Source organism: Sapajus apella, unplaced genomic scaffold (genome assembly GCF_009761245.1).
Source record: "Sapajus apella isolate SASKATOON/1434 unplaced genomic scaffold, GSC_monkey_1.0 scaffold13, whole genome shotgun sequence".
In the NCBI taxonomy this organism is placed as follows: Eukaryota; Metazoa; Chordata; class Mammalia; order Primates; family Cebidae; genus Sapajus; species Sapajus apella.
In genome coordinates, this window is record NW_022436953.1 from 874431 (window position 1) to 884889 (window position 10459).

The 10459-nt window shown below is 48.6% G+C and overlaps 1 long non-coding RNA gene across 1 annotated transcript in view; it reads right to left on the reverse strand.

Annotated features, from left to right (window-relative positions):
• Positions 1–5022: 5022 nt before the first annotated feature.
• Positions 5023–10459, reverse strand: part of LOC116553730 — an 11006-nt gene continuing 5569 nt past the window's right edge. Inside the window, exon 3 of the long non-coding RNA XR_004269886.1 lies at positions 5023–5034. This is a non-coding gene — a long non-coding RNA (uncharacterized LOC116553730). The remainder of the gene's footprint in view (positions 5035–10459) is intronic.

Here is a 10459-nt window from a genome sequence, read left to right on the forward strand (position 1 = left end):
GGACAAAGACTCCCCCGACAGCCTGTCACAGGAGGCCCTGCCCCAGCAGCCGGGCAGCTCCCCAGCTTGGCTCTCATCCCTGGTGTCTCCACCTCAGAACCTGGCCAGCTCCCCGATTCAGGAGGCAGCTCGCCATGAATGAGCACAGCTCATTAGCGTGCCCAGCACATTTACTCGTCAAACAACCGCCTGGCCAGCCGCACACCCCCAAGCCCCCCTCTGCTTTTTCAATTTCCTCTCCCATGCCCCTCCCTCTCTTGGGTCTCCCTACCCCCTTCCTACAGCCGGACCACCTGCTCCCACTGCACGGGTGAGGAGGAGGCAGGTCTGGTGTATTGCTGCTGCCAGGAATACTCCACCAAGCCTGGCCCTACTCACCTGCTGCCAGCAGGGCAACCCCCTGGCAGGAAAACTTGGGGTTGAGTCTCCCCATCCCAGGGCATGTGTCCCCTTTGTGTCCTCTCAGCCACATGTGCCAGGAGTTGAGGACCACTTCCCACGTGTGACTCAGGGAGAGAGCGCCCTCCTTACAGCTTCTGCACAGGGTCCTCTCCCCCACCTCCACCAGCCCCTTCTGGAGTGCCAAGAATCAGGAGAGCCTGGGTGAGGCTGAGGAGTGCTGTGGAGTGGATTTCCAAACCACAAAAGGCAAAAGTGAGACAGGATGGCTGCTAAGTAGACATCTGATAAACACCACTTATTGAGTATCTGTGTACTACATGTGCTGTACTGGAACTCAGCAATCCAACAGGGGACAAGAATGGCCCCAGCCCTCAGTGGGCTCACCGTCCAGTGGGGGCACAGAAAGAGGAAACAGGAACACATAATCAGTTGGGTGTCAGTGAATGTGGAATTGCAGAGAACCCAGAGTGAGGGCACAGAGTGGGACTGGAAGGCTTCCTGGAAGAGGAGGCATTTAAGCTAAGTCTTGAAGGATAAATAGGCATTTGTTGGACAACTAAACAGGAAGAAAGCCTCTCTCAGCAATAAGAAGTACATGAGGCAAGTCACACAGACTGGGAGCAGCATTCTCAATGGCTGAGCTGGGGCTTGTCCAGCAAGGCTGGAGCGTGGCAGAGGGTATGGGTGGAGGTTACAGAAGTGATGAGGACACATCCCAGAGGCTCCGGTGCAGCCTTTCTCTGGCTTCACTGGGCTTTCGGCATCACCTGGCCTGGTCCTGTGCTCAAGCACGTCTATAAGTGCAAGTGCTTGGAAATGGACTGCCTCTGGAACCTGGTGCTTCCAGGGAGGGGACTTGGGAGGTGGCAAGGAGACAGTTGCAACAGATGCTTCTTTTCTACTGTTTGGGAGGGAGGGGCGGGTTGTTTGTTTTTTGAGAGAGTCATGCTGTGTTGCCCAGGCTGGAGTGCAGTGGCATAATCATAGCTCACTGCAGCCTCCAACTCCTGGGCTCAAGCAATCCTCTCGCCTCAGCCCCCTAAGTAGCTAGGACTATAGGCACACATCACTACACTTGGCTAATTTTTTTTTTTTTGTAGAGGTGGGTCTCCCAGTGTTGCCCAGGCTGGTCTCAAACTTCTGGGTTCAAGCTGTCCTCCCAACTCAGCCTCCCAAAGTGTTGGGATTACAGGCATGAGCCACCACACCCAGCCTTTGTTCAGATTTTTCACCCTCTGTACTATGAGCTAATTTCCCCCTACCAATACACTTTTACCTGCCTGGGGTGCTTATCACACACGCTTATTCCTGTGGCCCACCCCCGACCTTCCCAATCAGAATCTTCACTGTTAGCAAGCTGGGGATGGTGGGTAGAAGCAGTGCTAATTCTGATGCAGGTGATTCCAGAGACCGAGCTCTAAGAATCAAGGCCTGGTGTGCTGAGTTAGGAGTTTGAAATTAGACCTGAAAACTCTGGGAAGCCATTGAAGGAAGGGGCCTGGCAGGGACAACAGGTCTGAGGCCCACCTGCCTTCCTCCTCTCCAGGTTCCACACACCATTAGCAAGGATGAGGCATGGTAAAGAGAAGATGGTCAAGGGAGAGTGGCAGTGGCGTACAAGATGTCAGAGCTAGAAGGGATTATAAAATCATCACATCCAAACGCCAGTAAACAGAAGCCCAGAGAAGTGAAGCAACCAGCCTGACTTCACATGGCAAAGGAGTTACAGAGGTGGGCCATGAATGAGACCACACACCCGGGCAGAACACAGCATCCAATCCACCCTGGGCACTCCTCCTGACCCGGCCACCATAGGGGAACTACGAGAACAGGAGTCCCTGGGAAGTCTGTGCCAGCAGGACTGACAATATTTTAGCTTTAATCTCTAAACCCCTGGCCATGCTCAAATTTGGAGGAGGCTGAACCATTGGAGGCTCTCAGTGGCAAAGCCTACAGCAAGGAAAAGCTCCTAGACTAAAGGTCAAGTGACTTTTAAAGCCCAGAGGCCACCATAGGCATCCAAGACAACTCTGACCAATAGAAGCACTGGAAGCAAGAGAGAAGCAAAGTGAGTGCTGGGATGGGAGGAGAGGAGGAGAAGAAAGGGAGAAAGCAGGGAGACAGCTGCACTGACGCCAACCGTTGATCCATGCAGCAGACATCAATTGCATGCCAGCTGGGAGCCACGCACTGGAAACAGAAGAGATTTGTGCTTTGGGATCACTGGGCCTCTTGTATGTCGTTCATAGTTTTCATCAACTTAAAAAGTTTTCAACCATTATTTCTTCACTTTTGTTTTCTGTTCCCTCCTCTCTTTCCTCTTTGTTGGGGGCTCCATTTACACATATATCAGGCCATTTGAAGTTGTCTCATAGTGGATGGATGATGCCCTGTTCCTTTTTTCAGTCTTGTTTCTCTGTTTCATTTTAGTGAGTTTCTCCTGGTGGATTGTCCTGTTCATTATCTTTTCTTCTACAGTATCTAATCTACTGTTAATCCCATCTGGTACAATTTTTTTTTTTTTTTTTTTTTGAGACAGAGTCTCACTCTCTTGCTCAGGCTGGAGTGCAGTGGCACAATCTCAGCTCACTGCAACCTCCACCTCCTGGGTTCAAGTGATTCTCCTGCCTCAGCCTCCCAAGCGGTTGTGACTACAGGCATGTGCCATCACACTCAGCTAATGTTTGTATTTTAGTAAAGCTGGGGTTTCACCATGTTGGCCATACTTGTCTTGAACCCCTTACCTCAAGAGATCTGCCTGCCTCGGCCTCCCAAAGTGCTGGGATTACAGGCATGAGCCACCGCACCTGGCCCCACCCGGTGCAATGTTTATCTCAGACATTACTAATTCTATTATATGTATCATTTCTGGGTTTGAAATAATTGCTTTTCTTCTTCATTATGGGTCATACTTTCCTGCTACATAGTCCCCCAGATCTACACAGGGATACATTCAAGACCCCAAGTGGATACCTAAAACCAAGGATAGTACCAAACCCTGTTCTATTATGTTTTTCCTATACCTACATACCTTTGATAAAGTTTACTTTATAAATTAGGCACCGTAAGAAATTAACAACAATAATTAATAATAAAAATAGAATAATTATAACAATATACCATAATAAAAGTTATGTGAATGTAGTCTCTCTAGCTCCCTCTTATTGTACTATACCACAGATAACTAAAACCACAGGAAGTGAAAACATGGATAAAGGAGAGCTACAGTACTTTGTATCCTGCTAATTATAGATTTCATGCCAGACATTGTGGATTTTACCTTGTTGGGTGCTGGATATTCTTGTATTTTGAAAAAATATTCTTGAGCTTTGTGCTGGAACAGAGTCTAGTGACTTGGAGCCAGTTAGATCCTTTTGAGGCTTGCTTTTAAGCTTTCTTAGGCAGGACTAGGACTAGCCTATAGTCAAGGGCTGATTTCCCTGCGCTTCTGAACACTCTCCCCAGTGCCCTGTGAGTTAGGAGGTTTCTGCTCTGGTTGGTGGGAATGCCAGCTAATCACAACCTTGTGAAAACTCCAAGGGTTGTTCTGCCTGCTCCTTTTGGGTAGAACTTTCCCAGCTTCAGACAGTTTACACACAGGCACTGATCAGTTCTCAGCTGAAGCCTGGGGGAGGAGAGGGTGGCACAGCAGGAAGAACCATCTGCAGATCTCTAGCTACTCATCCCTCTGTGTAGCAATTTCCTCTCCTGTCTTCAGTGGGAACCCGAGCCACCTTGGCCTCCCCGGACCCTCAGCTCTGACTCCTCAATTCAGATTGATGCCGGGTTCCACCTGGGTCCTCCTCTTGCTCCATAGCCTGGAAACTCTCTCCAGGCTGTAAGCCAGGCAATTACAGGGCTTGTCCCACGTGTTTCACCTCTCTCAGAAATCGCTGCCCCACGATACCCATCATTTAGTGTATCATAACAGTTGTTTCCATTTTTTCTCTGGATTTTCAGTTGCTTAAGGCAGGAGGGGTAAAACTGTCCCATTATATCATCTTGTCCAGAAACAGAAATGTGGAAGAGACTTTTGACAATACTTCATGCCCTCAAAACATTTTCTGTGTAGACCAGGTATGGTGGCTCATGCCTGTAATCCCAGCACTTTAGGAGGCTGAGGCGGGCAGATCAGGAGGTCAGGAGTTCGAGACCAGCCTGGCCAATATGGTGAAACCCCGTCTCTACTAAAAATAGAAAAATTAGCTGGGCATAGTGGCATGCGCCTGTAGTCCCAGCTACTCAGGAGGCTAAGGCAGAAGAACCCAGGAGGCAGAGGTTGCAGTGAGCCAAGATTACACCACTGCACTCCAGCCTGGGCGATAGAGCAAGACTCCATCTCACATACATACATACACCTGTTCTGTGTGCTGGGAAAGACAGTCAAGCAAACAGATAATGACATGACCCTGACAAGTGCCCTGAAGCTGGCCAGAGAGGAAGGGACCTCAGGCACACGAGCTTCTCACAGTTTATGAAGCACATAACACTCTTGGTGCAGGCCAGTCCCTACGCTAGAATGGTCTTCCCATCGTAACGGCCCAGCTTGGCTCTCTGCACCCTTCAGGTCTCAGCTTAAGCGGCAACTCCTCAAGAAGCCTTTCTTCATGGTGGGTTAGGTCAGCACCTCTGCTCCCATCGAAGGGGACTGGGAAGCCATCCAGGGATTGAGGCCGAGGCATGACATAGGACCTATGTTCTCTCCTCTGTCTTCTGCCTCAGCCCCTGCTGCCTCCCATGGGAGGTGGGAAGGAGGGACCCTGTTTGGAAGCCTGTCATATACCCAAACCTTCTCTACCACACACCCTTCTCCATCTGAGTCAGGCTTCAGTTCTCCAAAGTCCAAGAAGGTGACAAAAATGTGGCATCAGGGAGCTCATTAATTCGTCTGCATCTTGGGGGCCTCATCTGTAAAGAATAATCCTACCAACTAACAAACACTCCCATTGTACCTACAAATTCCAGGCACTCATATTGCCCCAAGACCTTTACCTACTAAATCATTTAATATGCCCAGAAACTTAGAAGGAACTGGAAGCACAAAGACATTTAGTCGCTCACTCAAGGTCACACAGCACATAGGTGGCAGAGCTGAGATGTAAAATATGCATTTATTTAATATCTACCTCCTGGGACCAGTGTGGGGATTGAATGGATAATACATATGAAAGTACCTTATGGGCTGAGCATGGTGGCTCACGCTTATAATCCCAGCACATTGGGAGGCCAAGGCAGGCAGACCACTTGAGCTTAGGAGTTCAAGACCAGCCTGGGCAACATGGCGAAACACTGTCTCTACAAAAAATACAAAATTAGCCAGGCATGGTGGCTTATGCCTGTGGTACCAGCTACAGCAAGTTGAGGTGGGAGAATCGCTTGAGCCCAAGAAGTCGAAGCTGCAGTGAGCTGTGATCGCACCACTGCATTCCAGCCTGGGCAACAGAGCAAGACCCTATCTCAAAAAAGTAAATATATAAATAATAATAAATTTGGTTGGGTGTGATGTCTCACACCTGTAATCCCAACACTTTGGGAGGCCAAGGCAGGCAGATTACCTGAGATCAGGAGTTCAAGACCAGCCTGGCCAACATGGTGAAACCTTGTTCTCTACTAAAAATACAAAATCAGCTCGGCGTGGTGGCGCATGCCTATAATCCCAGCTATTTGGGAGGTTGAGGCAGGAGAATCACTTGAACCTGGGAGGCAGAGGTTGCAGTGAGCCAAGATTATACCATTGCACTCCAGCCTGGGCAACAAGAGCGAAACTCCGTCTCAAAAATAGTAACAATAATAAATTTTAAAATTGAAATAAGACAGTGCCTTATGCTGCATGTACAGGCATGTGGTTAGCGTGTTCATTTTTTTAAAAAGCCAAAAGTGGTCATAGTGATAATTTAGGGAACAGGCCTGTCTAGAGAAAGTTCCATTTGACAAACATTATGTACAAGTAATTTTAGAGGATTTCTTCTTTTTCCTTAGCTCCTTCTGCAAATGTGTGTGTTCTGGGTCTGCTTGTGTAACTGACATGAAACCCAGATATTCTTAGACCTTTCCTTTCCCTCACAGACTGTGGGTGGCCTTCTCATTTCAAATGCCGTTGTCCTTCTCAAAATGGCAAAAACTCAGATTCAGCAGCTCACGGCCTAAAAACATTCAATGAACTTAAAAGTAAATCTAATCTAATTAAAAGAAAATCCACCCAAATGTTAACATCATTGGAATTATCAGTGATGTGTAGCCTCTTATTTTATACCCTTCTTTATTTTCCCTATTTTCTACAATAAGCTACAAAAAATGATTTTAGAAATAAAAATGTAATTACCAAATTATAGATTGAATAAAATTACCACTAAATTTCACATACCAAATTTAATGATTTTATGTGAACACACTAAATACTAAATACAAATTTTACATTCCTGCACCGAGAGAGCTGCTATAGATCTGCAGAGGGTGCTTAAAAAAATAAGTGACGGGGCCAGGCATGGTGGCTCAAAAAAGTAAATATAGAAATAATAATAAATTTGCTTGGGTGTGATGTCTCACACCTGTAATCCCAGCACTTTGGGAGCCTAAGGCCGGCGGATCACAAGGTCAGGGGTTCAAGACCAGCCTGGCCAACATGGTGAAACCCGGTCTCTACTTAAAAATACAAAAATTAGCCAGGCGTGGTGGCACCCACCTGTAATCCCAGCTACTTGGGAAGCTGAGGCAGGAGAATCACTTGAACCTGGGTGGCGGAGGTTGTTGTGAGCCGAGAGCCCGCCATTGCACTCCAGCCTAGGTGACAGAGCGAGACTCTGTCTCAAAATAAAATAAAAATAAGCCACAAGACGGTTGCGGTGGCTTATGCCTGTAATCCCAGCACTTTGGGAGGCCAAGGCAGATGGATCACCTAAGGTCAGGAGTTCAAGACCAGCTTGGCGAACATGGTGAAAACCTGTCTCTACTAAAAATACGAAAATACAAAAATTAGCCAGGCCAGGCACGAGGGCTCATGCCTGTAATCCTAGCATTTTGGGAGGCTGAGGCAGGTGGTTGGGAATTCAAGACCAGCCTGACCAGCATGGAGAAACCCCGTCTCTACTAAAAGTACAAAAGGAGCCAGGTGTGGTGGCATATGCCTGTAATCCCAGCTACTTGGGAGGCTGAGGCAGGAGAATCGCTTGAACCCAGGAGGTGGAGGTTGCAGTGAGCTAAGATCATGCCATTGCACTCCAGCCTGGGCAACAGAGCAAGACTCTGTCTCAGAAAAATAAAATAAAAAATAAATGATGGTTTGTATGGAAATATCTAGAACAGACAAATTTACACAGACAGGGAGTAGATTGGAGGGGCTGGAAGGAGGTGGGAATGGGAAGTTACTGTTTAATGGGTTCGAAGTTTCTGTTAGGTGTGAGAAAAAAATTGGAAATAAATGGTGATGATTGCACAACACGATGAATGCACTATATGACACTAATTGTACACTTAAAATGGCTAAATGGTAAATTTTGTCACATGTATATAATTAGCACAATAAAAAATAAAAAGTGATGGCTCAGCTAAGGGAGATGTGGTCCAGAACACGGGTCCTCCACGGGTCTTTCCCTCCTGTTGCTGGTGATCGCTAAAGTTAAGCAACTCCCGCCCAGAGAGTTAAGAAGCCTGTTCATCATGCCCCACCGACAGGGACGGGGGTTCTTATCCCAGGCAGTCTGATGCCAGATGTCACCCTGAACCTTTTTACTGCCCTCCACAATGACAAAATTGCGTGCTGCTGATGTCACATCTGGAATGATGTCACACAGGAATGATCTGCAGGTAACGCTGTAAGGGAGGTGCTGTTATCTCTGTTTACAGAGGAGAAACCGGAGCCTGGGAGGAGTCGTCGACTGCTGCTCGGTTATGCAGCCGGTGGGTGGCAAAGCCCCCTGTTCGCGCCCAGGCCCGGCACCTGCAAAGGCCAGACAACGGTGTCAACACTGCTGGCAGATTTAAAATAACCGTCTCAGTATTGAAGCTGGGTCAGGGGGCCAGGCTGGAAAGGCTTGGAGAGGTTTCCAGGGAGGGCAGGATGAGTTTTTTAAATCGACCGTTTGGTGGCTGCTTCGGGCTTCCGCCAAGCCAGTTTGGGTCCTTGGAGGATCTCTCCTCCTCCTGCATAAACATTCACTAGCGGGCCCGCGGCGTCGGGGCAGCGGCGCGGAACCCGGAGTCCTGGCTAGGTTCGCGGACACTGGCTCCCCCGCGGGGCGCAGCTCTGCTCGGCGGGACTCCCGCGGGACACAGCGCAGGGCGGGGGCCGCGAGGACGCGCGGGGGCGGGGCGGGGCCATCTGGACCGCCGCTTGAGGGTGGGCGCGTTTGCTAAAAGGGGCGACGGAAACCGCGCGCCTCTGCTGGATCAATCAAAACAGCGCCTCGGGGACAAACGGGAATGCGGGCGGCGCAGAGGCCCTCCGGGAGGTTTCCGGCACCATCTGTGAGGGGCGCACCCTGGGAAGCTCTGGGTTTGTCCACCCTGAGGCCCGTCCAGTTGTCCAGCCACCCTGTCCTCAGCGTCCCTCGGTGGGGGGCAGATTCATAGCGCCCCGGCCCAGCACTGCTGGACGGGACTTCGGACCGAAAACCTTGCAATCCCCCTATTTTACAGGTAAGGAAATAGCGCCCCTAGAGGAGAAGTAGCTGCCCCAAGATCACAGAACTGCTGGAGCCAGCCGAAAGCCTTCCCCCCCATCACCCCGCTTACCTGAGATGAAGACGCTTCGTCTCAATAGGTAAGCGGGGTGATGGAACTCTGTGCAACGCATGTGTGCAGTCTAGCCCCCAGCCCAGTCACTAGAACCTAGCAGGTGCTTAATAAATGCTTGTGAAACGGAAACGAACTGGGATGGGACTAGAAAACTCAAGTCCTTCATCTTTGAGGAAAGACAGAATTTAGAAATCCAAGAGTACCGACAGTTGTTTAGAGCCAGAGTAGCTGGAGACTGGATGAATACACCCAACCCAGGGACCCTAGACCGCTGCCCACGCAGCTCCACTCCTGTCTGCAGTGAAAGAAAGAACCACTCCCTCCCTCCCTTCTCCATCTCCCGGCTCCTTCCCAAAGGCTGACGGTGAAGTTATCCTCTGAGGGCTTCGCTTTAAAACCTTAGAACTGCAAGGAACTTCCCATTGCCTCTAGTTACAGTCTATGGAATGTTTTCTTAAATGATTTTCATTAAGTTCATTCAATAAATATTTATTGTGCATCCACCATGAACAAAGCCCTATATTGCGGAAACAAGATGTGTGATCCTTGTTAAAATCAAAAGCAAATTTACAACTCAGGAGTCTTCTACATCCAGAAGTATTTCGTGGGCAAACGTTAAGTATTCAATACAGATATACACATAGCAGCTATTATTTCAAAAAGCCCAGGTTAAAAGAGGTCATTCTTGGAGAAGCTTTTTTTCTTCTGATTGGAAAAAACAATTTCCAGGCATAGAGAACTGATCACTGGACTGGGGATGTGTCTGTCCTCAAACCTCTTCCTAGCCAATACAGATAAAACTGCTCTAGGACAACCAAAGAAAGCTAAAGATGTGATATCTGGCAAAACAAGCTTAAACAAACCTCTAGAAAGTCTAGAAAGAATTGGGAGGAATTCAAGATTTATTAGAGCCTGCAGGAAATCAAAGTTCAATTAAGTAATTGAAAATATGGAGACTGGGCATGACAGCTCATGTCAGTAATCCCAGCACCTTGGGGGGCTGAGACAGGTGGATCACTTGAGCCCAGGAGTTCTAGACCAGCTTGGGTAACATGGTGAAACCCTATCTCTACAAAAAATACAAAAATTAGCTTGGTGTGGTGGCACACATCCGTAGTCCTAGCTACTCGGGAGGCTGAGGTGGGAGAATCACCTGAGGCTGGGAGGTCAAGACTTCAGTGAGCTGAAATCTCACCACTGCACTCCAGCCTGGGTGACAAAGACTCTGGAAAGAAAAGAAAGAAAGGTAAAGAAGGAAGGAAAGAAGGAAAGAAGGAAGGAAGGAAGGAAGGAAGGAAGGAAGGAAGGAAGGAAGGAGGGAAGG